Genomic DNA, 26,291 nt, shown 5'->3' with positions numbered 1-26,291 from the left:
GTCATTTGCCTGTGGAATTGGAACATAAAGCTTATTGGGCGATCAAAACATTAAATTCAAGCATGGATGATGCCAACAAATTGCGTAAATTGCAACTTAATGAACTCGATGAACTCAGAAATGACGCGTATGAGAATTCAAGGATTTATAAAGCAAAAATCAAATCATTTCATGATAAAACAATTCTTAGAAAATCTTTTGAGATTGGTAAAAAAGTTTTGCTTTATAATTCTCGACTTCACATATTCCCAGGAAAATTACGATCAAGATGGACAGGCCCATATGTTGTAAAGCATGTGTATACTTATGGAGTTGTGGATATTGAAAATCCTAAAAATGGTGATATTTTTAAAGTAAATGGACAAAGGCTTAAACCATTTTTAGAAAATGAAATCTTTCAAGAAGAGTTTATTTCCCTTTCTGATCCTTGATTTTTTTTTGTTGCATTTAAGTTTGTTTGTTTTTATTTCAGGTTTTCTTAATATTTTTATTTTCCCGGTTAAATGGCGGATAACGGTACTCCGTGACTCTCATAGTCGGTTAAATCAGTTTCCCACAATTGCTGATACAAAAATAAAAAAAAATAATTTCTTTTCAAAATGGATGAAATTCTCTCAAAAATTTGTAAATATTTTCCCTCTGTTTCTGAAAATGTTCTAAAAAAAATTTATGCAGGAAGGTGTGAAAGATTGAGATTGCTAATGCAAAAAGGAATTCCAGAAGATATTCGTCTTGTAATAGAAGCTAAGGTCCGATTAGGAGGAGAAGTTCCACAATCATTGCTCATTCGGTATTTGCCTGGATTAGGAAAAAGCACTTATGCGAAAAAACGAAGGGCCAAAAGTTTAGGGGTTTGTCATAAGTGTGCAAGATGGACTTGTGACAAACGATGCAGATCTTTGGGATGTGTTTCAAATAACAGAGAAGATAAAATTGGTTTCATTAAGAATGTGCTGAGTAAGGAGTCTTTAGATAACATCTTATTGACTCTTGAGACGCATTCTAGTGGACATGTGCATATTGAACTTCTCCGTTTATGGAAACAATTCCAAGATGAGCGTCATAGTCTTGGGAATCCGACTAAAAAAGACCCTGTTTGCCAATTTATAAGAAAATTGGATGGGAAGCATATTCTCGACTCATAGAAGGCGTTGAAGCCGTTTCTGGACGTAAAACCAGAGGAAAATTGTGAGCCACAATCACACTACTGTTTATATGCGTGTGTCATTATTGTTTTTACTATTTATTCTGTTTACAGCTGTGACCCATAGTTTTGTCATGATAACATATTACTCCTCTAAAATCTCTCATCTTTCTCTCTATTTTCGCAGAAAAAAAAAAAAGAAAGTAAAAACATGGCTGGATCCTCTGCACAAACATTGAAAAATATTTGTGTATTTTGTAGGCCGAGTCCTGGAAAAAATGAAGTGTTTGTAGAAGCAGCGAATAATCTTGGAAAAATATTGGCTGAGAGAAAAACTCACTTGGTATATGGGGGAGGTAATATTGGGTTAATGGGATCTGTTTCAACATCTGCTCATCTTGGAGGTAGTCAGGTTTTGGGTATTATTCCTATAGCTTTAGCTGAAGGAAATATTACAGGTGTTACGATTGGGGAGGAATTAAAAGTTTCTTCTATGTATGAAAGAATCACTCAAATGATTGAAAATTATGATGCTTTTATTGCACTACCAGGTGGTTTTGGTACATTAGAAGAAATTTTTCACACTGTTTCTTGGGCACAACTTAATATCCATAATAAACCTGTGGGCTTGTTGAATATCAATAATTATTTTGACAGTTTGTTGACATTTCTTGATTAAGCTATGGAACAGAATTTCATTTCAGAAAATTCACGACGGATGTTCATCTGTGCTTCGACTGCCGACCAATTAATTGATGATTTGGAAGCTTTTGTTCATAAGCCTGATCCGATGATAACAAAGATCAATTGGTCGCAATCAAGCAGTAAGAAAAGGAAGTTGGATCATTGATTCAAAAGTCGTGGATTGGTTTGCGTTTGTTTCAGTTTGTTATCTTCAATAAAATTCCAGGTGATATCTCTTTCATTACGTACTCTTTATTAATAGTTATTTTGACATTAGGGACAATGTCATATTCTGATTGGGGGAGAACAAACTTATATAAAAAAAAATTTTAAAAAAAAATAAATAAAAAAAAATAATATATATTATTTTAAAATAAAATCATGTTTATTATTTGTATCTTAGTAATTTTTGCAAAAATTGTCATACATTACATGTTTGAAAGATTTAAATTAGAACATGCATTAATCTATTTAAGAATGTTTAAATTTTTATTTGAAAAAAAAAGTCAATTTTAATATTCTGATCAATATAAAAATATGATTTATGAAATCTTTTTGAGTGATTAACCATTGTGATAATATCAGGTATTAAAGTATATGGCCCAAGATATACCTTATAAGAGTGCCTATAATTTTAAACTCACACATATTTTGTGAGTGAGTGGAGAGGACTGAGAAAACAGCTTTCGAGCCTTTATTGATCATGAGAGAGACTATCTATTGTTTAGATCTTGAGTTCTTATTTTGAAGAAAAAAAAACGATATTTCCTGAAAAAAAAACGGAGAAAAATACAAAAAGAAAGATATTGAATATCTATGTAATTTTTAAGTTATATGCTACGACCCATATATCTCTCATAAAAAAAAACAAAAAACAAAAAAGAGAGAGAAATTTATTGTACAAATTAAATAAATATGTGGTCAAGAAGCATAAACTTAGTCTGATTCCATGAAGTTATGCAAAAAAAAAAATATCAGGAAAAAATATATAATAAGAACAACTAGATTTTGAATCAATGGATTTTCTATCTTTTGATTAGTTTGGCTCGTTTGTCTGTCTGCATTCTGTAAACTATTTTTCTGAGCATTTATCTGTATTCCAACTCCATGAGAGAAATCGTTGCCATAAATTGAAACATTTATTAACCTGTGAGGATATGGAGTTGAGACTCTTACTAGGAATTTTTGAAGGCCGTGTACATTTAACTACCTGAAATAAGCTTTGAATTGATCATCTCAAATTATTTCATAAATTATAATTATGATGATCTTGATATAACTTTGACAGTTTTCAAATTTAATTTAAACACTTAGATAGTTTTGATTACATTTCTATTTAAATTAATCAATATGTTTTGTATTGCTATTAACGCTTAAATTGCTAGGGACTAGCAATAAGCTTGTTGGAAGGTGTGATAAACATAAAAATTGTACATTAATTAAATAATTTATAATATAAATATATAGTTTTTGTTTTATTAAATGTTTAAATATTATATGTTTTATAATAAATTGTATAAAATATAAGTTGTTGTGTAATTACAAGTTTTTAATATTTTTTACAGGTTCGATAAAACAAGAATAAACTTGGCGTTGCAAATGGGATTAAGATGATTCTTGGACCTGTAGAAAGTTGATGTTAATATCTACAATATTGGTGTCAAGCATGAGATAAAAATCCTCTCACAATTGTGATCAAATTAAGCAACAAATAAAGTTACCAAAGGAGTGGCAGTTTTACCATGCTCTAGTATTTTGACCATATCTCTCAAATTACTTGGTCAAATGATTTGAAAAAAATACCACAACTAGACAACTCAATTATCCACATGTTTCTTTTTATGTGAAGAAGCAAATTCCAAGAAGAAGATTTTCAAAAGTGATGTGTAATATAATATAATATCTTGGAACACCAATGAAGACTTTTGTGTAAAAAAATAATATTTTATTTGTGGTTGTCTTCCCAAATTTGGCTATAAATAGGGGTGCATTGTAATGTATTGAGATATCCCTCATTCTATGAACAAACCTTTGAGTTCAAAATATTTCTCTCTATATTTTTCCTTTATTTCTTCATTTAAATATAATTAACATGATAATTTCATATTCAAAGTTTTACAGTTTGAATAATGAATAGCTAACTTCCTAAAGTTGAGATGAAAAGGTGAAACTCTTGGCATGATAATAAGGTTACTAAAAGGTAAGAATCTATGTTTTATATTATTTAATCATTATTTATTGTTTATGTTATATTTATTTCTTTAAGCATTTTTATACCATACTTATAAGTGGGAGTTTTGATTTATTGTTGCTATATGTTACACTAAATTCTTGGAACCATTTATATGTTAGTTTGGTATTACCAACCATTTAAAGTGGATGCCTTGATTTATTATATATGAATATATTATAATATTAATTTCTTGGTACCATTTAAATGTTAGTTTGGTTTTATCAACCATTTAAAGTGGGAACCTTGATTTACTATATATAAATATATCATAATATTAATTTCTTGGTACCATTTAAATGTTAGTTTGGTTTTACCAACCATTTAAAGTGGGAACCTTGATTTAGTGTTTACAAATATATATAGCACAATAAATACTTGACCACATTTATAAGTTTTAGTATATATTATATACTTATAAGATAATAATATATAACATAATATAAATATGATTATTTAATATATTGGAACCATTTTATTAAGTGGGTTTCAATATTGTTCGTTAATGTTAACTTTATTAAAATACCAAGAGTGGATCCTTTAATCTCAACTACTTAAATTAAAATTTGAACAATTAAAATTTACCCATTAAAGATTCAAACAATTAAAATTAAAAAGAAACAAAAAACAAAAACAAAACAAAAAGACATTGTAGTGGACTTGTAATTACCTTAGCTTCCCTGTGAATACGATATTCGGACTCACCGAATTATACTACTTGTGGACAACCTGCTCTTGGGAGTGCAACAATCAAAGTCGCAACAGAAGTCATTGTGTTGCACCCCTTTTCGTGTTTTTCTATTTTTGATTACTTGTTGACAGACGATTTTCGTCTCAAATCATCTGAATCTCGATCGGGATCAGATAAGACATGTGAAATCAACGTAGCTCGAGCACTGCCGGATTTGGACAAAATTGTAGCCTAATTTGATTGTAAACGGGCAAACGAACGAGACTCATTACTCCGCAATGAGCTGGCGAGATTTTAGCCAAATTCCTTCTCTAAAAGCCTCTAATTTGCGATTTTCCGATTCTGTTAAGCTTATGTTTACTCGACAAATCCGCTTAGGTAGTTCGAAATTCGATTCATGTTCCAGTTTATCGTATCTCAAACATAAAAATAGCTTTACATTAGCTATTTTCTTCTTCTTTTTTTTTTCTATTTTCTGGGAACATTTAGCGATTTTTGTTGTCGTGATCCGGTTCTGTTCGGAAGGGTATGACGCAGATTACTACGGAGACGGTTAACTCATGAAAAACAATTATTTCGAGCCTAACTTCATGGTTCTGATTGGGCGAGAGAAGTGCCGCGTGTTTTCAATCGCCGCCCGCTCTAACGTAGCTCGAGCACTGCCGGATTTGGACCAAATTGTAGCCTAATTTGATTGTAAACGGGCAAACGAACGAGAATCATTACTCCACAAGGAGCTGGCGAGATTTTAGCCGAATTCCTTCTCTAAGACCCTCTAATTTGCGATTTTCCGCTTCTGTTAAGCTTCCGTTTCCTCGAGAAATTCGCTTAGGAAGTTCGAAATTCGATTTCGGTTCCATTTTATCGTATCTCAGCCATAATAATAGCTTTACATTCGCTATTTTCTTCTTTTTATTTTTTTTCTCTTTTCTGGGAACATTTAGCAATTTTTTTGTCGTGAGCCGGTTCTGTGCGGAATGGTATGTCGCAGATTACTCCGGAGACGGTTAACTCATTAAAAACAATTTTCAACTGTTTTAGCCATAATTTACGTAAATGGTCGCGACACGAGGACTTCCCAGGGAGGTCACCCATCCTAGCTCTTCCATCGCACCAGAACGCTAAACTTCATGTGTTTGATTGGGCGAGATCAGTGCCGCGTGTTGTCCATCGCCGCCCGCTCCACACGTACTCGAGGGATATAAGAATAAACATCCTACTCAATGTCAGGTGCGATCATACCAGCACTAATGCACCGGATCCCATCCGAACTCCGGAGTTAAGCGTGCTTGGGCGAGAGCCGTACTAGCATGGGTGACCCCCCGGGAAGTCCTCATGTTGCACCCTTTTCGTGTTTTTCTATTTTGGATTACTTGTTGACAGACGATTTTCGGCTCAAATCATCTGAATCCTCATCGAGACAAGATAAGACATGTAAAATCAATGTAGCTCAGGAACTGCCGGATTTTGAAAAAATTTTAGCCTAATTTGATTGTAAACGGGCAATCGAACGAGACTCATTACTCCGCAATGAGCTGGCAAGATTTTAGCCGAATTCCTTCTCTAAGAACCTCTAATTTGCTATTTTCCGCTTCTGTTAAGCTTCCGTTTCCTCAAGAAATTCGTTTAGGAAGTTCGAAATTTGATTCTGGTTCCATTTTATTATATCCCTGTCATAATAATAGCTTTACATTCGCTATTTTCTTCTTCTTGTTTTTTTTTTCTATTTTCTGGGAACATTTAGCGATTTTTTTTGTCGTGAGCCGGTTCTGTGCGGAAGGGTATGACGCAGATTACTCCGGAGACGGTTAACTCATTAAAAAGAATTATTTTGACTGTTTTAGCCATAATTTACGTAAACGGTCGCGACACGAGGACTGCCCAGGGATGTCACCCATCCTAGCTCTGCCATCGCGCCAGAACGCTTAACTTCATGGTTCTGATTGGGCGAGAGAAGTGCCGCGTGTTGTTCATCGCAGCCCGGTCCACACGTACTCGAGGGATATAAGAATAAACATCCCATTCAATGTCTGGTACGATCATACCAGCACTAATGCACCGGATCCCATCAGAACTACCAAGTTAAGCGTGCCTGGGCGAGAGAAGTACTAGGATGGATGACCCCCTAAGAAGTCCTCGTGTTGCACCCCTTTTCGTGTTTTTCTATTTTTGATTACATGTTGACGGACAATTTTAGGCTCAAATCATCTGAATCTCGATCGAGACCGGATAAGACATGTGAAATCAACGTAGTACGGGCACTGCCGGATTTTAACAAAATTGTAGGCTAATTTGATTGTAAACGGGCAAACGAACGAGCCTCATTACTCCGCAACGAGGTGGCAAGATTTTAGACGAATTCCTTCTCTAAGACCCTCTAATTTGCGATTTTCCGCTTTTGTTAATCTTTCGTTTCCTCGAGAAATCTTCTTAGGAAGTTTGAAATTCGATTTCGGTTCCATTTTATCGTATACCAAGCATAATAATAGCTTTACATTCGCTATTTTCTTCTTCTTATTTTTTTTCTATTTTCTGGGAACATTTAGCGGTTTTTATTGTCGTGAGCCGGTTCTGTGCAGAAAGATATGACGAAGATTACTCCGGAAACGGTTAACTCATTAAAAACAATTATTTTGAATGTTTTAGCCATAATTTACGTAAGCGGTCGCGACACGAGGACTGCTCAGGGAGGTCACCAATCCTAGCTCTGCCATCGCGCCAGAACGCTTAACTTCATGGTTCTTATTGGGCGAGAGCAGTACCGCGTGTTGTCCGTCGCCGCCTGCTCCACACGTACTCGAGGGATATAAGAATAAAAATCCCATCAGAACTCCGAAGTTAAGCATGCTTGGGCGAGAGCAGTACTAGGATGGGTGACCCCCTGGGAAGTCCTCGTGTTGCACCCCTTTTCGTGTTTTTATATTTTTGGTTTCTTGTTGACATACGATTTTTGGCTCAAATCATCTGAATCTCGATCGGGACCAGATAAGACATGTGAAATCGACGTAGCTCGGGCACTGCCGGATTTGTACAAAATTGTAACCTAATTTGATTGTAAACGGGCAAACGAACGAGACTCATTACTCCGCGATGAGCTGACGATATTTTAGCCGAATTTCTTCTCCAAGACACTCTAATTTGCGATTTTTCGCTTCTGTTAAGATTCCGTTTCCTCGAGAAATCCGCTAAGGAAGTTTGAAATTCGATTCTGTTTCTATTTTATCGTATCTCAGGCTTAATAATGGCTTTACATTCGCTGTTTTCTTATTCTTATTTTTTTTTCTATAATTCTGGGAAAATTTTGCGATTTTTGTTGTCGTGAGCCGGTACTGTGCGGAAGGGTATGACGCAGATTACTCCGGAGACGGTTAACTCATTAAAAACAATTTTCGACTATTTTATCTATAATTTACGTAAATGGTCGCGACACGAGGACTTCACAGGGAGGTCACCCATCCTAGCTCTGCTATCGCACCAGAACGCTAACTTCATGGTTCTGATTGGACGAGAGCAGTGCCGCGTGTTGTCCATCGCCGTCCGCTCCACACGTACTCGAGGTATATAAGAATAAACATCCTACACAATGTAAGGTGCGATCATAACAGCACTAATGCACCGGATCCCATCAGAACACCGAAGTTAAGCGTGCTTGGGCGAGAGCCGTACTAGGATGGGTGACCCCCTGGGAAGTCCTCGTGTTGCACCCCTTTTCGTGTTTTTCTATTTTTGATTACTTGTTGACAGAAAATTTTCGGCTCAAATCATCTGAATCTTGATCGGGATCATATAAGACATGGGAAATCAACGTAACTCGGGCACTGCCGGATTTGGACAAAATTGTAGGATAATTTGATTGTAAACGGGCAAACGAACGAGACTCATTACTCTGCAATGAGCTGACGAGATTTTAGCCGAATTCCTTCTCTAAGACCCTCTAATTTGCGATTTTCCGCTTCTGTTAAGCTTCTGTTTCCTCGAGAAATCCGCTTAGGAAGTCCGAAATTCGATTCCAGTTTCATTTTATCATATCCTATGCATAATAATAGCTTTACATTCGCTATTTTCTTCTTCTTAATTTTTTTCTATTTTCTGGGAACATTTAGCAATTTTTGTTGTTGTGAGCCGGTTTTATGCGGAAGGGTATAACGCAGATTACTCCGGAGACGGTTAACTCATTAAAACAAATATTTCGACTGTTTTAGCCATAATTTACGTAAATGATCGCGACACGAGGATTTACCAGGGAGTGTCACCCATCCTAGCTCTTCCATCGCGCCACAACGCTTAACTTCATGGTTCTGATTGGGCGAGAGCAGTGCCGAGTGTTGTCCATCGCCGCCTGCTCCTACGTACTCGATGGATATAAGAATAATATCCCACTCAATGGCAGGTGCGGTCATACCAGCAGTAATGCACCGGATCGCATTAGAACTCCGAAGTTAAGCGTGCTTGGGCGAGAGCTGTACTAGGATGGGTTACTACCTGGGAAGTCCTCGTGTTGCACCCCTTTTCGTGTTTTTCTATTTTTGATTACTTGTTGACAGACGATTTTCGGCTCAAATCATCTGAATCTCGATCGGGACCAGATAAAACATGTGAAATCAACGTAGCTCGGGCACTGCCGGATTTTGACAAAATTGTAACCAAATTTGATTGTTCCGCAATGAGCTTGCGAGATTTTAGCCGAATTCCTTCTCTAAGACCCCTTAAATTGCTATTTTCCGCTTCAGTTAAGCTTCCGTTTCCTCAAGAAATCTGCTTAGGAAGTTCGAAATTCGATTCCGGTTCCATTTTATCTTATCTACGGCATAATAATAGCTTTACAATCGTTATTTTCTTATTCTTAATTTTTTTCTATTTTCTGGGAACATTTAACAATTTTTGTTGCCGTAAGCCGGTTATGTGCGGAAGGGTATGACGCAAATTACTCCGGAGACGGTTAACTCAATAAAAACAATTATTTCGATTGTTTTATCCATAATTTACGTAAACGGTCGCGTCACGAGGACTTTCGAGGGAGTCCACCCATCCTAGGTCTGCCATCGTGCTAGAACGCTTAACTTCATGGTTCTGATTGGGCGAGAGAAGTGCCATTTGTTGTCCATCGTCGTCCGCTCCACATGTACTCGAGAGATATAAGAATAACAATCCCACTGAATTTCGAGTGCGATTATACCAGCACTAATGCACTGGATCCCATCAGAACTCCGAATTTAAGCGTGCTTGGGCGACAGCAGTACTAGGATGGGTGACCCATTAAGAAATCCTCGTGTTGCACCCCTTTTCGTGTTTTTCTATTTTTGATTACTTGTTGACAGACGATTTTCGGCTCAAATCATCTGAATCTCGATCGGGACCAAATAAGACATTCTTATTTTTTTTCTATTTTCTGGGAACATTTAGCGATTTTTGTTGTCGTGAGCCAGTTCTGTGCGGAAGGGTATGACGCAGATTACTCCGGAGACGATTAACTAATTAAAAACAATTATTTCGACTATTTTAGCCATAATTTAAGTAAACGATCGCGACACGAGAACTTCCCAGGAAGGTCACCCATCCTAGCTCTTTCATCGCGCCAGAACGCTTAACTTCATTGTTCTGATTGAGCGAGAGCAGTGCCGCGTGTTGTCCATCGCCGCCCGATCCACACGTACTTGAGGGATATAAGAATAAACATCTCATTCAATGTCGGGCGCGATCATACCAGCACTAATGCACCGGATCCCATCAGAACTCCGAAGTTAAGCGTGCTTGGGCGAGAGCAGTACTAGGATGGGTGACCCCCTTGGAAGTCCTCGTGTTGCACCCATTTTCGTGTTTTTCTATTTTTGATTACTTGTTGACTGACGATTTTCGGCTCAAATCATCTGAATCTCGATCGGGACCAGATAAGACATGTGAAATCAACGTAGATCGGGCACTGCCGGATTTGGACAAAATTGTAGGATAATTTGATTGTAAACGGGCAAACGAACGAGACTCATTACTCTGCAATGAGCTGACGAGATTTTAGCCGAATTCCTTCTCTAAGACCCTCTAATTTGCGATTTTCCGCTTCTGTTAAGCTTCTGTTTCCTCGAGAAATCCGCTTAGGAAGTCCGAAATTCGATTCCAGTTTCATTTTATCATATCCTATGCATAATAATAGCTTTACATTCGCTATTTTCTTCTTCTTAATTTTTTTTCTATTTTCTGGGAACATTTAGCAATTTTTGTTGTCGTGAGCCGGTTTTATGCGGAAGGGTATGACGCAGATTACTCCGGAGACGGTTAACTCATTTAAACAAATATTTCGACTGTTTTAGCCATAATTTACGTAAATGATCGCGACACGAGGATTTACCAGGGAGTGTCACCCATCCTAGCTCTTCCATCGCGCCACAACGCTTAACTTCATGGTTCTGATTGGGCGAGAGCAGTGCCGAGTGTTGTCCATCGCCGCCTGCTCCTACGTACTCGATGGATATAAGAATAAATATCCCACTCAATGTCAGGTGCGGTCATACCAGCAGTAATGCACCGGATCGCATTAGAACTCCGAAGTTAAGCGTGCTTGGGCGAGAGCTGTACTAGGATGGGTTACCACCTGGGAAGTCCTCGTGTTGCACCCCTTTTCCTGTTTATCTATTTTTGATTACTTGTTGACAGACGATTTTCGGCTCAAATCATCTGAATCTCGATCGGGACCAGATAAGACATGTGAAATCAACGTAGCTCGGGCACTGCCGGATTTTGACAAAATTGTAACCAAATTTGATTGTTCCGCAATGAGCTGGCGAGATTTTAGCCGAATTCCTTCTCTAAGACACTCTAATTTGCGATTTTCCGCTTCTGTTAAGCTTCCGTTTCCTCGAGAAATCTGCTTAGGAAGTTCGAAATTCGATTCCGGTTCCATTTTATCTTATCTACGGCATAATAATAGCTTTACAATCGTTATTTTCTTATTCTTAATTTTTTTCTATTTTCTGGGAACATTTAATAATTTTTGTTGCCGTAAGCCGGTTATGTGCGGAAGGGTAAGACGCAAATTACTCCGGAGACGGTTAACTCAATAAAAACAATTATTTCGATTGTTTTATCCATAATTTACGTAAACGGTCGCGTCACGAGGACTTTCGAGGGAGTCCACCCATCCTAGGTCTGCCATCGTGCTAGAGCGCTTAACTTCATGGTTCTGATTGGGCGAGAGAAGTGCCATTTGTTGTCCATCGCCGTCCCCTCCACATGTACTCGAGAGATATAAGAATAACAATCCCACTGAATTTCGAGTGCGATTATACCAGCACTAATGCACTGGATCCCATCAGAACTCCGAATTTAAGCGTGCTTGGGCGACAGCAGTACTAGGATGGGTGACCCATTAAGAAGTCCTCGTGTTGCACCCCTTTTCGTGTTTTTCTATTTTTGATTACTTGTTGACAGACGATTTTCGGCTCAAATCATCTGAATCTCGATCGGGACCAAATAAGACATTCTTATTTTTTTTCTATTTTCTGGGAACATTTAGCGATTTTTGTTGTCGTGAGCCGGTTCTGTGCGGAAGGGTATGACGCAGATTACTCCGGAGACGATTAACTAATTAAAAACAATTATTTCGACTATTTTAGCCATAATTTAAGTAAACGATCGCGACACGAGAACTTCCCAGGGAGGTCACCCATCCTAGCTCTTTCATCGCGCCAGAACGCTTAACTTCATTGTTCTGATTGAGCGAGAGCAGTGCCGCGTGTTGTCCATCGCCGCCCGCTCCACACGTACTCGAGGGATATAAGAATAAACATCTCATTCAATGTCGGGCGCGATCATACCAGCACTAATGCACCGGATCCCATCAGAACTCCGAAGTTAAGCGTGCTTGGGCGAGAGCAGTACTAGGATGGGTGACCCCCTTGGAAGTCCTCGTGTCGCACCCATTTCCGTGTTTTTCTATTTTTGATTACTTGTTGACAGACGATTTTCGGCTCAAATCATCTGAATCTCGATCGGGACCAGATAAGACATGTGAAATCAACGTAGCTCGGGCACTGCCGGATTTGGACAAAATTGTAGGCTAATTTGATTGTAAACGGGCAAACGAACGAGACTCAACACTCCGAAACGAGGTGGCGAGATTTTAGCCTAATTCCTTCTCTAAGACCCTCTAATTTGAGATTTTCAGCTTCTGTCAGGCTTCCGTTTCCTCGAGAAATCCGCTTAGAAAGTTCAAAATTCGATTCTGGTTTCATTTTATCGTATCCCAGGCATAATAATAGCTTTACATTCGCTATTTTCTTCTTCTTAATTTTTTTTCTATTTTCTGGGAACATTTAGCGATTTTTGTTGTCGTGAGCCGGTTCTGTGCGAAAGGGTATGACAAATATTACTCCGGAGACGGTTAACTCATTAAAAACAAATATTTCGACTGTTTTAGCCATAATGTACGTAAACGATCGCGACACGAGAACTTCCCAGGGAGGTCACCCATCCTAGCTCTTTCATCGCGCCAGAACGCTTAACTTCATTGTTCTGATTGAGCGAGAGCAGTGCCGCGTGTTGTCCATCGCCGCCCGCTCCACACGTACTCGAGGGATATAAGAATAAACATCTCATTCAATGTCGGGCGCGATCATACCAGCACTAATGCACCGGATCCCATCAGAACTCCGAAGTTAAACGTGCTTGGGCGAGAGCAGTACTAGGATGGGTGACCCCCTTGGAAGTCCTCGTGTCGCACCCATTTTCGTGTTTTTCTATTTTTGATTACTTGTTGACAGACGATTTTCGGCTCAAATCTTCTGAATCTCGATCGGGACCTGATAAGACATGTGAAATCAACGTAGCTCGGGCACTGCCGGATTTGGACAAAATTGTAGGCTAATTTAATTGTAAACGGGCAAACGAACGAGACTCTTTACTCCGAAACGAGGTGGCGAGATTTTAGCCTAATTCCTTCTCTAAGACCCTCTAATTTGAAATTTTCAGCTTCTGTCAGGCTTCCGTTTCCTCGAGAAATCCACTTAGAAAGTTCGAAATTCGATTCCGGTTTCATTTTATCGTATCCCAGGCATAATAATAGCTTTACATTCGCTATTTTCTTCTTCTTAATTTTTTTTCTATTTTCTGGGAACATTTAGCGATTTTTGTTGTCGTGAGCCGGTTCTGTGCGAAAGGGTATGACAAATATTACTCCGGAGACGGTTAACTCATTAAAAACAAATATTTCGACTGTTTTAGCCATAATGTACGTAAACGATCGCGACACGAGGATTTAACAGGGAGTGTCACCCATCCTAGCTCTTCCATCGCGCTAGAACGCTTAACTTCATGGTTCTTATTGGGCGAGAGCAGTGCCGAGTGTTGTCCATCGCCGCCCGCTCCTACGTACTCAAGGGATAAAAGAATAAACTTCCCACTCAATGTCGGGTGCGATCATACCAGCACTAATGCACCGGATCTTATCAGAACTCCGAAGTTAAGCGTGCTTGGGCGAGAGCAGTACTAGAATGGGTGACCCCTTGGAAGTACTCGTGTTGCACCCCTTTTCGTGTTTTTCTATTTTTGATTAATTGTTGACAGACGATTTTCGGCTCAAATCTTCTGAATCTCGATCGGGACCTGATAAGACATGTGAAATCAACGTAGCTCGGGCACTGCCGGATTTGGACAAAATTGTAGGCTAATTTAATTGTAAACGGGCAAACGAACGAGACTCTTTACTCCGAAACGAGGTGGCGAGATTTTAGCCTAATTCCTTCTCTAAGACCCTCTAATTTGAAATTTTCAGCTTCTGTCAGGCTTCCGTTTCCTCGAGAAATCCGCTTAGAAAGTTCGAAATTCGATTCCGGTTTCATTTTATCGTATCCCAGGCATAATAATAGCTTTACATTCGCTATTTTCTTCTTCTTAATTTTTTTTCTATTTTCTGGGAACATTTAGCGATTTTTGTTGTCGTGAGCCGGTTCTGTGCGAAAGGGTATGACAAATATTACTCCGGAGACGGTTAACTCATTAAAAACAAATATTTCGACTGTTTTAGCCATAATGTACGTAAACGATCGCGACACGAGGATTTAACAGGGAGTGTCACCCATCCTAGCTCTTCCATCGCGCTAGAACGCTTAACTTCATGGTTCTTATTGGGCGAGAGCAGTGCCGAGTGTTGTCCATCGCCGCCCGCTCCTACGTACTCAAGGGATAAAAGAATAAACTTCCCACTCAATGTCGGGTGCGATCATACCAGCACTAATGCACCGGATCTTATCAGAACTCCGAAGTTAAGCGTGCTTGGGCGAGAGCAGTACTAGAATGGGTGACCCCTTGGAAATACTCGTGTTGCACCCCTTTTCGTGTTTTTCTATTTTTGATTACTTGTTGACAGACGATTTTTGGCTCAAATCTTCTGAATCTCGATCGGGACCTGATAAGACATGTGAAATCAACGTAGCTCGGGCACTGCCGGATTTGGACAAAATTGTAGGCTAATTTAATTGTAAACGGGCAAACGAACGAGACTCTTTACTCCGAAACGAGGTGGCTAGATTTTAGCCTAATTCCTTCTCTAAGACCCTCTAATTTGAAATTTTCAGCTTCTGTCAGGCTTCCGTTTCCTCGAGAAATCCGCTTAGAAAGTTCGAAATTCGATTCCGGTTTCATTTTATCGTATCCCAGGCATAATAATAGCTTTACATTCGCTATTTTCTTCTTCTTAATTTTTTTTCTATTTTCTGGGAACATTTAGCGATTTTTGTTGTCGTGAGCCGGTTCTGTGCGAAAGGGTATGACAAATATTACTCTGGAGACGGTTAACTCATTAAAAACAAATATTTCGACTGTTTTAGCCATAATGTACGTAAACGATCGCGACACGAGGATTTACCAGGGAGTGTCACCCATCCTAGCTCTTCCATCGCGCCACAACGCTTAACTTCATGGTTCTGATTGGGCGAGAGCAGTGCCGAGTGTTGTCCATCGCCGCCTGCTCCTACGTACTCGATGGATATAAGAATAAATATCCCACTCAATGTCAGGTGCGGTCATACCAGCAGTAATGCACCGGATCGCATTAGAACTCCGAAGTTAAGCGTGCTTGGGCGAGAGCTGTACTAGGATGGGTTACCACCTGGGAAGTCCTCGTGTTGCACCCCTTTTCCTGTTTATCTATTTTTGATTACTTGTTGATAGACGATTTTCGGCTCAAATCATCTGAATCTCGATCGGGACCAGATAAGACATGTGAAATCAACGTAGCTCGGGCACTGCCGGATTTTGACAAAATTGTAACCAAATTTGATTGTTCCGCAATGAGCTGGCGAGATTTTAGCCGAATTCCTTCTCTAAGACACTCTAATTTGCGATTTTCCGCTTCTGTTAAGCTTCCGTTTCCTCGAGAAATCTGCTTAGGAAGTTCGAAATTCGATTCCGGTTCCATTTTATCTTATCTACGGCATAATAATAGCTTTACAATCGTTATTTTCTTATTCTTAATTTTTTTCTATTTTCTGGGAACATTTAATAATTTTTGTTGCCGTAAGCCGGTTATGTGCGGAAGGGTAAGACGCAAATTACTCCGGAGACGGTTAACTCAATAAAAACAATTATTTCGATTGTTTTATCCATAATTTACGTAAACGGTCGCGTCACGAGGACTTTCGAGGGAGTCCACCCATCCTAGGTCTGCCATCGTGCTAGAGCGCTTAACTTCATGGTTCTGATTGGGCGAGAGAAGTGCCATTTGTTGTCCATCGCCGTCCCCTCCACATGTACTCGAGAGATATAAGAATAACAATCCCACTGAATTTCGAGTGCGATTATACCAGCACTAATGCACTGGATCCCATCAGAACTTCGAATTTAAGCGTGCTTGGGCGACAGCAGTACTAGGATGGGTGACCCATTAAGAAGTCCTCGTGTTGCACCCCTTTTCGTGTTTTTCTATTTTTGATTACTTGTTGACAGACGATTTTCGGCTCAAATCATCTGAATCTCGATCGGGACCAAATAAGACATTCTTATTTTTTTTCTATTTTCTGGGAACATTTAGCGATTTTTGTTGTCGTGAGCCGGTTCTGTGCGGAAGGGTATGACGCAGATTACTCCGGAGACGATTAACTAATTAAAAACAATTATTTCGACTATTTTAGCCATAATTTAAGTAAACGATCGCGACACGAGAACTTCCCAGGGAGGTCACCCATCCTAGCTCTTTCATCGCGCCAGAACGCTTAACTTCATTGTTCTGATTGAGCGAGAGCAGTGCCGCGTGTTGTCCATCGCCGCCCGCTCCACACGTACTCGAGGGATATAAGAATAAACATCTCATTCAATGTCGAGCGCGATCATACCAGCACTAATGCACCGGATCCCATCAGAACTCCGAAGTTAAGCGTGCTTGGGCGAGAGCAGTACTAGGATGGGTGACCCCCTTGGAAGTCCTCGTGTCGCACCCATTTCCGTGTTTTTCTATTTTTGATTACTTGTTGACAGACGATTTTCGGCTCAAATCATCTGAATCTCGATCGGGACCAGATAAGACATGTGAAATCAACGTAGCTCGGGCACTGCCGGATTTGGACAAAATTGTAGGCTAATTTGATTGTAAACGGGCAAACGAACGAGACTCAACACTCCGAAACGAGGTGGCGAGATTTTAGCCTAATTCCTTCTCTAAGACCCTCTAATTTGAGATTTTCAGCTTCTGTCAGGCTTCCGTTTCCTCGAGAAATCCGCTTAGAAAGTTCAAAATTCGATTCTTGTTTCATTTTATCGTATCCCAGGCATAATAATAGCTTTACATTCGCTATTTTCTTCTTCTTAATTTTTTTTCTATTTTCTGGGAACATTTAGCGATTTTTGTTGTCGTGAGCCAGTTCTGTGCGAAAGGGTATGACAAATATTACTCCGGAGACGGTTAACTCATTAAAAACAAATATTTCGACTGTTTTAGCCATAATGTACGTAAACGATCGCGACACGAGAACTTCCCAGGGAGGTCACCCATCCTAGCTCTTTCATCGCGCCAGAACGCTTAACTTCATTGTTCTGATTGAGCGAGAGCAGTGCCGCGTGTTGTCCATCGCCGCCCGCTCCACACGTACTCGAGGGATATAAGAATAAACATCTCATTCAATGTCGGGCGCGATCATACCAGCACTAATGCACCGGATCCCATCAGAACTCCGAAGTTAAACGTGCTTGGGCGAGAGCAGTACTAGGATGGGTGACCCCCTTGGAAGTCCTCGTGTCGCACCCATTTTCGTGTTTTTCTATTTTTGATTACTTGTTGACAGACGATTTTCGGCTCAAATCTTCTGAATCTCGATCGGGACCTGATAAGACATGTGAAATCAACGTAGCTCGGGCACTGCCGGATTTGGACAAAATTGTAGGCTAATTTAATTGTAAACGGGCAAACGAACGAGACTCTTTACTCCGAAACGAGGTGGCGAGATTTTAGCCTAATTCCTTCTCTAAGACCCTCTAATTTGAAATTTTCAGCTTCTGTCAGGCTTCCGTTTCCTCGAGAAATCCGCTTAGAAAGTTCGAAATTCGATTCCGGTTTCATTTTATCGTATCCCAGGCATAATAATAGCTTTACATTCGCTATTTTCTTCTTCTTAATTTTTTTTCTATTTTCTGGGAACATTTAGCGATTTTTGTTGTCGTGAGCCGGTTCTGTGCGAAAGGGTATGACAAATATTACTCCGGAGACGGTTAACTCATTAAAAACAAATATTTCGACTGTTTTAGCCATAATGTACGTAAACGATCGCGACACGAGGATTTAACAGGGAGTGTCACCCATCCTAGCTCTTCCATCGCGCTAGAACGCTTAACTTCATGGTTCTTATTGGGCGAGAGCAGTGCCGAGTGTTGTCCATCGCCGCCCGCTCCTACGTACTCAAGGGATAAAAGAATAAACTTCCCACTCAATGTCGGGTGCGATCATACCAGCACTAATGCACCGGATCTTATCAGAACTCCGAAGTTAAGCGTGCTTGGGCGAGAGCAGTACTAGAATGGGTGACCCCTTGGAAGTACTCGTGTTGCACCCCTTTTCGTGTTTTTCTATTTTTGATTACTTGTTGACAGACGATTTTCGGCTCAAATCTTCTGAATCTCGATCGGGACCTGATAAGACATGTGAAATCAACGTAGCTCGGGCACTGCCGGATTTGGACAAAATTGTAGGCTAATTTAATTGTAAACGGGCAAACGAACGAGACTCTTTACTCCGAAACGAGGTGGCGAGATTTTAGCCTAATTCCTTCTCTAAGACCCTCTAATTTGAAATTTTCAGCTTCTGTCAGGCTTCCGTTTCCTCGAGAAATCCGCTTAGAAAGTTCGAAATTCGATTCCGGTTTCATTTTATCGTATCCCAGGCATAATAATAGCTTTACATTCGCTATTTTCTTCTTCTTAATTTTTTTTCTATTTTCTGGGAACATTTAGCGATTTTTGTTGTCGTGAGCCGGTTCTGTGCGAAAGGGTATGACAAATATTACTCCGGAGACGGTTAACTCATTAAAAACAAATATTTCGACTGTTTTAGCCATAATGTACGTAAACGATCGCGACACGAGGATTTAACAGGGAGTGTCACCCATCCTAGCTCTTCCATCGCGCTAGAACGCTTAACTTCATGGTTCTTATTGGGCGAGAGCAGTGCCGAGTGTTGTCCATCGCCGCCCGCTCCTACGTACTCAAGGGATAAAAGAATAAACTTCCCACTCAATGTCGGGTGCGATCATACCAGCACTAATGCACCGGATCTTATCAGAACTCCGAAGTTAAGCGTGCTTGGGCGAGAGCAGTACTAGAATGGGTGACCCCTTGGAAGTACTCGTGTTGCACCCCTTTTCGTGTTTTTCTATTTTTGATTACTTGTTGACAGACGATTTTTGGCTCAAATCTTCTGAATCTCGATCGGGACCTGATAAGACATGTGAAATCAACGTAGCTCGGGCACTGCCGGATTTGGACAAAATTGTAGGCTAATTTAATTGTAAACGGGCAAACGAACGAGACTCTTTACTCCGAAACGAGGTGGCTAGATTTTAGCCTAATTCCTTCTCTAAGACCCTCTAATTTGAAATTTTCAGCTTCTGTCAGGCTTCCGTTTCCTCGAGAAATCCGCTTAGAAAGTTCGAAATTCGATTCCGGTTTCATTTTATCGTATCCCAGGCATAATAATAGCTTTACATTCGCTATTTTCTTCTTCTTAATTTTTTTTCTATTTTCTGGGAACATTTAGCGATTTTTGTTGTCGTGAGCCGGTTCTGTGCGAAAGGGTATGACAAATATTACTCTGGAGACGGTTAACTCATTAAAAACAAATATTTCGACTGTTTTAGCCATAATGTACGTAAACGATCGCGACACGAGGATTTAACAGGGAGTGTCACCCATCCTAGCTCTTCCATCGCGCTAGAACGCTTAACTTCATGGTTCTTATTGGGCGAGAGCAGTGCCGAGTGTTGTCCATCGCCGCCCGCTCCTACGTACTCAAGGGATAAAAGAATAAACTTCCCACTCAATGTCGGGTGCGATCATACCAGCACTAATGCACCGGATCTTATCAGAACTCCGAAGTTAAGCGTGCTTGGGCGAGAGCAGTACTAGAATGGGTGACCCCTTGGAAGTACTCGTGTTGCACCCCTTTTCGTGTTTTTCTATTTTTGATTACTTGTTGACAGACGATTTTCGGCTCAAATCTTCTGAATCTCGATCGGGACCTGATAAGACATGTGAAATCAACGTAGCTCGGGCACTGCCGGATTTGGACAAAATTGTAGGCTAATTTAATTGTAAACGGGCAAACGAACGAGACTCTTTACTCCGAAACGAGGTGGCGAGATTTTAGCCTAATTCCTTCTCTAAGACCCTCTAATTTGAGATTTTCAGCTTCTGTCAGGCTTCCGTTTCCTCGAGAAATCCGCTTAGAAAGTTCGAAATTCGATTCCGGTTTCATTTTATCGTATCCCAGGCATAATAATAGCTTTACATTCGCTATTTTCTTCTTCTTAATTTTTTTTCTATTTTCTGGGAACATTTAGCGATTTTTGTTGTCGTGAGCCGGTTCTGTGCGAAAGGGTATGACAAATATTACTCCGGAGACGGTTAACTCATTAAAAACAAATATTTCGACTGTTTTAGCCATAATGTACGTAAACGATCGCGACACGAGGATTTAACAGGGAGTGTCACCCATCCTAGCTCTTCCATCGCGCTAGAACGCTTAACTTCATGGTTCTTATTGGGCGAGAGCAGTGCCGAGTGTTGTCCATCGCCGCCCGCTCCTACGTACTCAAGGGATAAAAGAATAAACTTCCCACTCAATGTCGGGTGCGATCATACCAGCACTAATGCACCGGATCTTATCAGAACTCCGAAGTTAAGCGTGCTTGGGCGAGAGCAGTACTAGAATGGGTGACCCCTTGGAAGTACTCGTGTTGCACCCCTTTTCGTGTTTTTCTATTTTTGATTACTTGGTGACAAACGATTTTCGGCTCAAATAATCTGAATCTCGATCGTGACTAGATAAGACATGTGAAATCAACGTAGGTCGGACACTGCCGGATTTGGACAAAATTGTAGCCTAATTTGATTTTAAACGGGCAAACGAACGAGACTCATTCCTCCGCAATGAGCTGACGAGATTTTAGCCGAATTCCTTCTCTAAGGCCCTCTAATTTGCGATTTTCCGCTTCTGTTAACTTCTGTTTCCTCGAGACATCCGCTTAGGAAGTTCGAAATTCGATTTCGGTTCCGCTTTATCGTATCCCAGACATAATAAAAGCTTTACATTCGCTATTTTCTTTTTTTTATTTTTTTCCTATTTTCTGGGAACATTTAGCGATTTTTGTTGTCGTGAGCCGGTTCTGTGCGGAAGGGTATGACCCAGATTACTCCGGAGACGGGTAACTCATTAAAAACTATTATTTCGAATTTTTTATCCATAATTTATGTAAACGGTCGCGACACGAGGTCTTCCCAGGGAGGTCACCAATCCTAGCTCTGTCATTGCGCCAGAATGCTTAACTTCATGGTTCTGATTGGGCGATAGCAGTGCCGCGTGTTGTCCATCGCCGCCCGCTCCACACGTACTCGAGGGATATAAGAATAAACATCCCACTCAATGTCGGGTACGATCATACCAGCATTAATGCAGAGGATCCCATCAGAACTTCGAAGTTAAGGGTGCTTGAACGAGAGCAGTACTAGGGTGGGTGACCCCCTGGGAAGTTCTCGTGTTGCACCCTTTTTCGTGTTTTTCTATTTTTGATTACTTGTTGACAGACGATTTTCAGCTCAAATCATATGAATCTCGATCGGGACCTGATAAGACATGTGAAATCAACGTAGCTCGGGCACTGCCGGATTGGGACAAAATTGTAGTCTAATTTGATTGTAAACGGGCAAACGAACGAGACTCATTACTCCGCAATGAGCTTGCGAGATTTTAACCAAATTCCTTCTCTAAGACCCTCTAATTTGCGATTTTCCACTTCTGTTAACCTTCCGTTTCCTCGAGAAATCCGCTTAGGAAGTTCGAAATTCGATTTCGGTTCCACTTTATCGCAACCCATGCATAAGAAAAGCTTTACATTCGCTATTTTCTTCTTCTTATTTTTTTCCTATTTTCTGGGAACATTAAGCGATTTTTGTTGTCGTGAGCCGGTTCTGTGCCGAAGAGTATGACCCAGATTACTCCGGAGACAGTTAACTAATTAAAAACAATTATGTCGACTGTTTTATCCATAATTTACGTAAATGGTCACGAACCGAGGACTTCCACGGGAGGTCACCCATCCTAGCTCTGCCATCGCGCCAGAACACTTAACTTCATGGTTCTGATTGGGAGAGAGCAGTGCCGCGTGTTGTCCATCGCCGCCCGTTCCACACGTACTCGAGGGATATAAGAATGAACATTCAACTCAATCTCTGGTGCGATCATACTAGCACTAATGCACCGGATCCCATCAGAACTCCGAAGTTAAGCGTGCTTGGGCGAGAGCAATACTAGGATGGTTGACCCCTCGGAAGTCCTCGTGTTGCACCCCTTTTCGTGTTTTTCTATTTTTGATTACTTGTTGACAGATGATTTTCGGCTCAAATCACTTGAATTTCGATCAGGACCAGATAAGACATGTGAAATCAACGTAGCTCGAACATTGCCGGATTTGGACAAAATTGTAGCCTAATTTGATTGTAAACAGGCAAACGAACGAGACTTTTTACTCCGCAATGAGCTGGCGAGATTTTAGCCGAATTTCTTCTCTAAAACCCTCTAATTTGCGATTTTCCGCTTCTGTTAAGCTTTCGTTTCCTCGAGAAATCCGCTTAGGAAGTCTGAAATTGATTCCGGTTCCATTTTATTTTATCCCAGGCATAATAATAGCTTTACATTCGCTATTTTCTTCTTCTTATTTTTTTTCTGTTTTCTGGGAATACTTAGCGATTTTTGTTGTCGTGAGCCGGTTCTATGCAGAAGGGTATTACGTAGATTACTCCGGAGACTTTTAACTCATTAAAAACAATTATTTCGACTGTTTTATCCATAATTTACGTAAACGGTCGTGACACGAGTACTTCCCAGGGAGGTTACCCATCCTAGCTCTCCCATCGCACCAGAACGCTTAACATCATGGTTCTGATTAGGCGAGAGCAGTGCCGCGTGTTGTCCATCGTCGCTTTCTCCACACGTACTCTTGGGATATAAGAATAAACATCCACTCAATGTCGGGTGCGATCATACCAGCACTAATTCACCGGATCCCATCAGAACTCAAAAGTTAAGCGTGCTTGGGCGAGAGCAGTACTAGGATAGGTGACCCCCAGGGAACTCCTCGTGTTGCACCCCTTTTCGTGGTTTTCTATTTTTGATTACTTGTTGACAGACGATTTTCGGCTCAAATAATCTGAATCTCGATCGGGACCAGATAAGACATGTGAAATCAACGTAGGTCGGACACTGCCGGATTTGGACAAAATTGTAGCCTAATTTGATTGTAAACGGGCAAACGAACGAGACTCATTCCTCCGCAATGAGCTGACGAGATTTTAGCCGAATTCCTTCTCTAAGGCCCTCTAATTTGCGATTTTCCGCTTCTGTTAAGCTTCCGTTTCCTCGAGAAATCCGCTTAGGAAGTTCGAAATTCGATTTCGGTTCCACTTTATCGTATCCCAGGCATAATAAAAGCTTTACATTCGATTTTTTCTTCTTTTTATTTTTTTCCTATTTTCTGGGAACATTTAGCGATTGTTGTCGTGAGCCGGTCTGTGCGGAAGGGTATGACCCAGATTACTTCGGAGACGGGTAACTCATTAAAAACAATTATTTCGAATGTTTTATCCATAATTTATGTAAACGGTCGCGACACGAGGTCTTCCCAGGGAGGTCACCCATCCTAGCTCTCCCATCGCGCCAGAACGCTTAACTTCATGGTTCTGATTGGGCGAGAGCAGTGCCGCGTGTTGTCCATCGCCGCCCGCTCCACACGTACTCGAGGGATATAAGAATAAACATCCCACTCAATGTCGGGTGCGATCATTCCCGCACTAATGCAGCAGATCCCATCAGAACTCCGAAGTTAAGCTTGCTTGGGCGAGAGCAGTACTAGGATGGGTGACCCCCTGGGAAATCCTCGTGTTGCACCCTTTTTCGTGTTTTTCTATTTTTGATTACTTGTTGACAGATGATTTTCGGCTCAAATCACTTGAATCTCGATCCGGACCAGATAAGACATGTGAAATCACCGTAGCTCGAACATTGCCGGATTTGGACAAAATTGTAGCCTAATTTGGTTGTAAACGAGCAAACGAACGAGACTTATTACTCCGCAATGAGCTGGCGAGATTTTAGTCGAATTTCTTCTCTAAAACCCTCTAATTTGCGATTTTCCGCTTCTGTTAAGCTTTCGTTTCCTCGAGAAATCCGCTTAGGAAGTCCGAAATTGATTCCGGTTCCATTTTATTTTATCCCAGGCATAATAATAGCTTTACATTCGCTATTTTCCTCTTCTTATTTTTTTCTGTTTTCTTGGAATACTTAGCGATTTTTGTTGTCGTGAGCCGGTTCTGTGCGGAAAGATATGACGCAGATTACTCCAGAGACGGTTAACTCATTAAAAACAATTATTTCGAATGTTTTATCCATAATTTATGTAAACGGTCGCGACACGAGGTCTTCCCAGGGAGGTCACCCATCCTAGCTCTGCCATCGCGCCAGAATGCTTAACTTCATGGTTCTGATTGGGCGAGAGCAGTGCCGCGTGTTGTCCATCTCCGCCCGCTCCACACGTACGCGAGGCATATAAGAATAAAAATCCCACTCAATGTGGGGTGCGATCATACCAGCACTAATGCACCGGATCCCATCAGAACTCCGAAGTTAAGCGTGCTTGGGCGAGACCAGTACTAGGATAGGTGACCCCTAGGGAACTCCTCGTGTTGCACCCCTTTTCGTGTTTTTCTATTTTTGATTACTTGTTGACAGACGATTTTCGGCTCAAATAATCTGAATCTCGATCGGGACTAGATAAGACATGTGAAATCAACGTAGGTCGGACACTGCCGGATTTGGACAAAATTGTAGGCTAATTCGATTGTAAACGGGCAAACGAACGAGACTCATTGCTCCGCAATGAGCTGGCGAGATTTTAGCCGAATTCCTTCTTTAAGGCCCTCTAATTTGCGATTTTCCGCTTCTGTTAAGCTTCCGTTTCCTCGAGAAATCCGCTTAGGAAGTTCGAAATTCGATTTCGGTTCCACTTTATCGTATCCCAGGCATAATAAAAGCTTTACATTCGCTATTTTCTTCTTCTTATTTTTTTCCTATTTTCTGGGAACATTTAGAGATGTTTGTTGTCGTGAGCCGGTTCTGTGCGGAAGGGTATGACCCAGATTACTACGGAGACGGTTAACTCATTAAAAACAATTATTTCGAATGTTTTATCTATAATTTATGTAAACGGTCGCGACACGAGGTCTTCCCAGGGAGGTCACCCATCCTAGCTCTGCCATCGCGCCAGAATGCTTAACTTCAATGCTCATTTGGGAGAGAGCAGTGCCGCGTGTTGTCCATCTCCGCCCGCTCCACACGTACGCGAGGCATATAAGAATAAAAATCCCACTCAATGTGGGGTGCGATCATACCAGCACTAATGCACCGGATCCCATCAGAACTCCGAAGTTAAGCGTGCTTGGGCGAGAGCAGTACTAAGACGGGTGACCCCCTGGTAAGTCCTCTTGTTGCACCCTTTTTCGTGTTTTTCTATTTTTGATTACTTGTTGACATATGATTTTCGGCTCAAATCACTTGAATCTCGATCGGGACAGGATAAGACATGTGAAATCAACGTAGCTCGAACATTGCCGGATTTGGACAAAATTGTAGCATAATTTGGTTGTAAACGGGCAAACGAACGAGACTTATTACTCCGCAATGAGCTGGCAAGATTTTAGCCGAATTTCTTCTCTAAAACCCTATAATTTGCGATTTTCCGCTTCTGTTAAGCTTTCGTTTCCTCGAGAAATCCGCTTAGGAAGTCCGAAATTGATTCCGG

General features: G+C 40.7%; 24 non-coding genes and 2 pseudogenes across 24 annotated transcripts; all 26 read left to right on the top strand.

Annotated features, from left to right (window-relative positions):
• Window positions 1–5,977: 5,977 nt before the first annotated feature.
• LOC142506655 (5S ribosomal RNA) lies at window positions 5,978–6,096 on the top strand. Its single transcript, XR_012804940.1, has one exon. It is a non-coding gene; the product is annotated as a 5S ribosomal RNA (ribosomal RNA).
• Window positions 6,097–6,780: 684 nt separating this feature from the next.
• LOC142509992 (5S ribosomal RNA) lies at window positions 6,781–6,899 on the top strand. The gene has a single exon (XR_012808134.1). It is a non-coding gene; the product is annotated as a 5S ribosomal RNA (ribosomal RNA).
• Window positions 6,900–8,337: 1,438 nt separating this feature from the next.
• On the top strand, window positions 8,338–8,456 carry LOC142517521 (5S ribosomal RNA). Its single transcript, XR_012813262.1, has one exon. It is a non-coding gene; the product is annotated as a 5S ribosomal RNA (ribosomal RNA).
• A 681-nt stretch (window positions 8,457–9,137) lies between these two features.
• LOC142507988 (5S ribosomal RNA) lies at window positions 9,138–9,256 on the top strand. The gene has a single exon (XR_012806222.1). It is a non-coding gene; the product is annotated as a 5S ribosomal RNA (ribosomal RNA).
• A 655-nt stretch (window positions 9,257–9,911) lies between these two features.
• Window positions 9,912–10,030, top strand: LOC142509849 (5S ribosomal RNA). Its single transcript, XR_012807998.1, has one exon. It is a non-coding gene; the product is annotated as a 5S ribosomal RNA (ribosomal RNA).
• Window positions 10,031–10,439: 409 nt separating this feature from the next.
• Window positions 10,440–10,558, top strand: LOC142513491 (5S ribosomal RNA). Its single transcript, XR_012809435.1, has one exon. It is a non-coding gene; the product is annotated as a 5S ribosomal RNA (ribosomal RNA).
• Window positions 10,559–11,241: 683 nt separating this feature from the next.
• LOC142506513 (5S ribosomal RNA) lies at window positions 11,242–11,360 on the top strand. The gene has a single exon (XR_012804802.1). It is a non-coding gene; the product is annotated as a 5S ribosomal RNA (ribosomal RNA).
• Window positions 11,361–12,015: 655 nt separating this feature from the next.
• On the top strand, window positions 12,016–12,134 carry LOC142509583 (5S ribosomal RNA). Its single transcript, XR_012807750.1, has one exon. It is a non-coding gene; the product is annotated as a 5S ribosomal RNA (ribosomal RNA).
• Window positions 12,135–12,543: 409 nt separating this feature from the next.
• LOC142513310 (5S ribosomal RNA) lies at window positions 12,544–12,662 on the top strand. The gene has a single exon (XR_012809263.1). It is a non-coding gene; the product is annotated as a 5S ribosomal RNA (ribosomal RNA).
• Window positions 12,663–13,346: 684 nt separating this feature from the next.
• LOC142513756 (5S ribosomal RNA) lies at window positions 13,347–13,465 on the top strand. Its single transcript, XR_012809685.1, has one exon. It is a non-coding gene; the product is annotated as a 5S ribosomal RNA (ribosomal RNA).
• A 684-nt stretch (window positions 13,466–14,149) lies between these two features.
• On the top strand, window positions 14,150–14,267 carry LOC142516770 (5S ribosomal RNA). Its single transcript, XR_012812548.1, has one exon. It is a non-coding gene; the product is annotated as a 5S ribosomal RNA (ribosomal RNA).
• A 684-nt stretch (window positions 14,268–14,951) lies between these two features.
• Window positions 14,952–15,069, top strand: LOC142516342 (5S ribosomal RNA). The gene has a single exon (XR_012812142.1). It is a non-coding gene; the product is annotated as a 5S ribosomal RNA (ribosomal RNA).
• Window positions 15,070–15,753: 684 nt separating this feature from the next.
• On the top strand, window positions 15,754–15,872 carry LOC142506512 (5S ribosomal RNA). The gene has a single exon (XR_012804801.1). It is a non-coding gene; the product is annotated as a 5S ribosomal RNA (ribosomal RNA).
• A 655-nt stretch (window positions 15,873–16,527) lies between these two features.
• LOC142510823 (5S ribosomal RNA) lies at window positions 16,528–16,646 on the top strand (annotated as a pseudogene).
• Window positions 16,647–17,055: 409 nt separating this feature from the next.
• On the top strand, window positions 17,056–17,174 carry LOC142514102 (5S ribosomal RNA). Its single transcript, XR_012810012.1, has one exon. It is a non-coding gene; the product is annotated as a 5S ribosomal RNA (ribosomal RNA).
• Window positions 17,175–17,858: 684 nt separating this feature from the next.
• Window positions 17,859–17,977, top strand: LOC142513755 (5S ribosomal RNA). The gene has a single exon (XR_012809684.1). It is a non-coding gene; the product is annotated as a 5S ribosomal RNA (ribosomal RNA).
• Window positions 17,978–18,661: 684 nt separating this feature from the next.
• On the top strand, window positions 18,662–18,779 carry LOC142516769 (5S ribosomal RNA). Its single transcript, XR_012812547.1, has one exon. It is a non-coding gene; the product is annotated as a 5S ribosomal RNA (ribosomal RNA).
• Window positions 18,780–19,463: 684 nt separating this feature from the next.
• On the top strand, window positions 19,464–19,581 carry LOC142516768 (5S ribosomal RNA). The gene has a single exon (XR_012812546.1). It is a non-coding gene; the product is annotated as a 5S ribosomal RNA (ribosomal RNA).
• A 684-nt stretch (window positions 19,582–20,265) lies between these two features.
• Window positions 20,266–20,383, top strand: LOC142516767 (5S ribosomal RNA). Its single transcript, XR_012812545.1, has one exon. It is a non-coding gene; the product is annotated as a 5S ribosomal RNA (ribosomal RNA).
• Window positions 20,384–21,067: 684 nt separating this feature from the next.
• Window positions 21,068–21,185, top strand: LOC142516766 (5S ribosomal RNA). The gene has a single exon (XR_012812544.1). It is a non-coding gene; the product is annotated as a 5S ribosomal RNA (ribosomal RNA).
• A 682-nt stretch (window positions 21,186–21,867) lies between these two features.
• Window positions 21,868–21,986, top strand: LOC142510589 (5S ribosomal RNA; annotated as a pseudogene).
• Window positions 21,987–22,669: 683 nt separating this feature from the next.
• On the top strand, window positions 22,670–22,787 carry LOC142507343 (5S ribosomal RNA). The gene has a single exon (XR_012805603.1). It is a non-coding gene; the product is annotated as a 5S ribosomal RNA (ribosomal RNA).
• Window positions 22,788–23,468: 681 nt separating this feature from the next.
• LOC142506351 (5S ribosomal RNA) lies at window positions 23,469–23,587 on the top strand. The gene has a single exon (XR_012804645.1). It is a non-coding gene; the product is annotated as a 5S ribosomal RNA (ribosomal RNA).
• A 679-nt stretch (window positions 23,588–24,266) lies between these two features.
• LOC142506377 (5S ribosomal RNA) lies at window positions 24,267–24,385 on the top strand. Its single transcript, XR_012804671.1, has one exon. It is a non-coding gene; the product is annotated as a 5S ribosomal RNA (ribosomal RNA).
• Window positions 24,386–25,066: 681 nt separating this feature from the next.
• LOC142514013 (5S ribosomal RNA) lies at window positions 25,067–25,185 on the top strand. Its single transcript, XR_012809929.1, has one exon. It is a non-coding gene; the product is annotated as a 5S ribosomal RNA (ribosomal RNA).
• Window positions 25,186–25,867: 682 nt separating this feature from the next.
• On the top strand, window positions 25,868–25,986 carry LOC142516957 (5S ribosomal RNA). Its single transcript, XR_012812723.1, has one exon. It is a non-coding gene; the product is annotated as a 5S ribosomal RNA (ribosomal RNA).
• Window positions 25,987–26,291: the final 305 nt, after the last annotated feature.

This window comes from Primulina tabacum, chromosome 10, assembly GCF_025594145.1.
Source record: "Primulina tabacum isolate GXHZ01 chromosome 10, ASM2559414v2, whole genome shotgun sequence".
Taxonomy (NCBI): Eukaryota; Viridiplantae; Streptophyta; class Magnoliopsida; order Lamiales; family Gesneriaceae; genus Primulina; species Primulina tabacum.
Note: the sequence above shows the minus strand (reverse complement) of the source record. Positions and strands in the feature narration are given on the sequence as shown.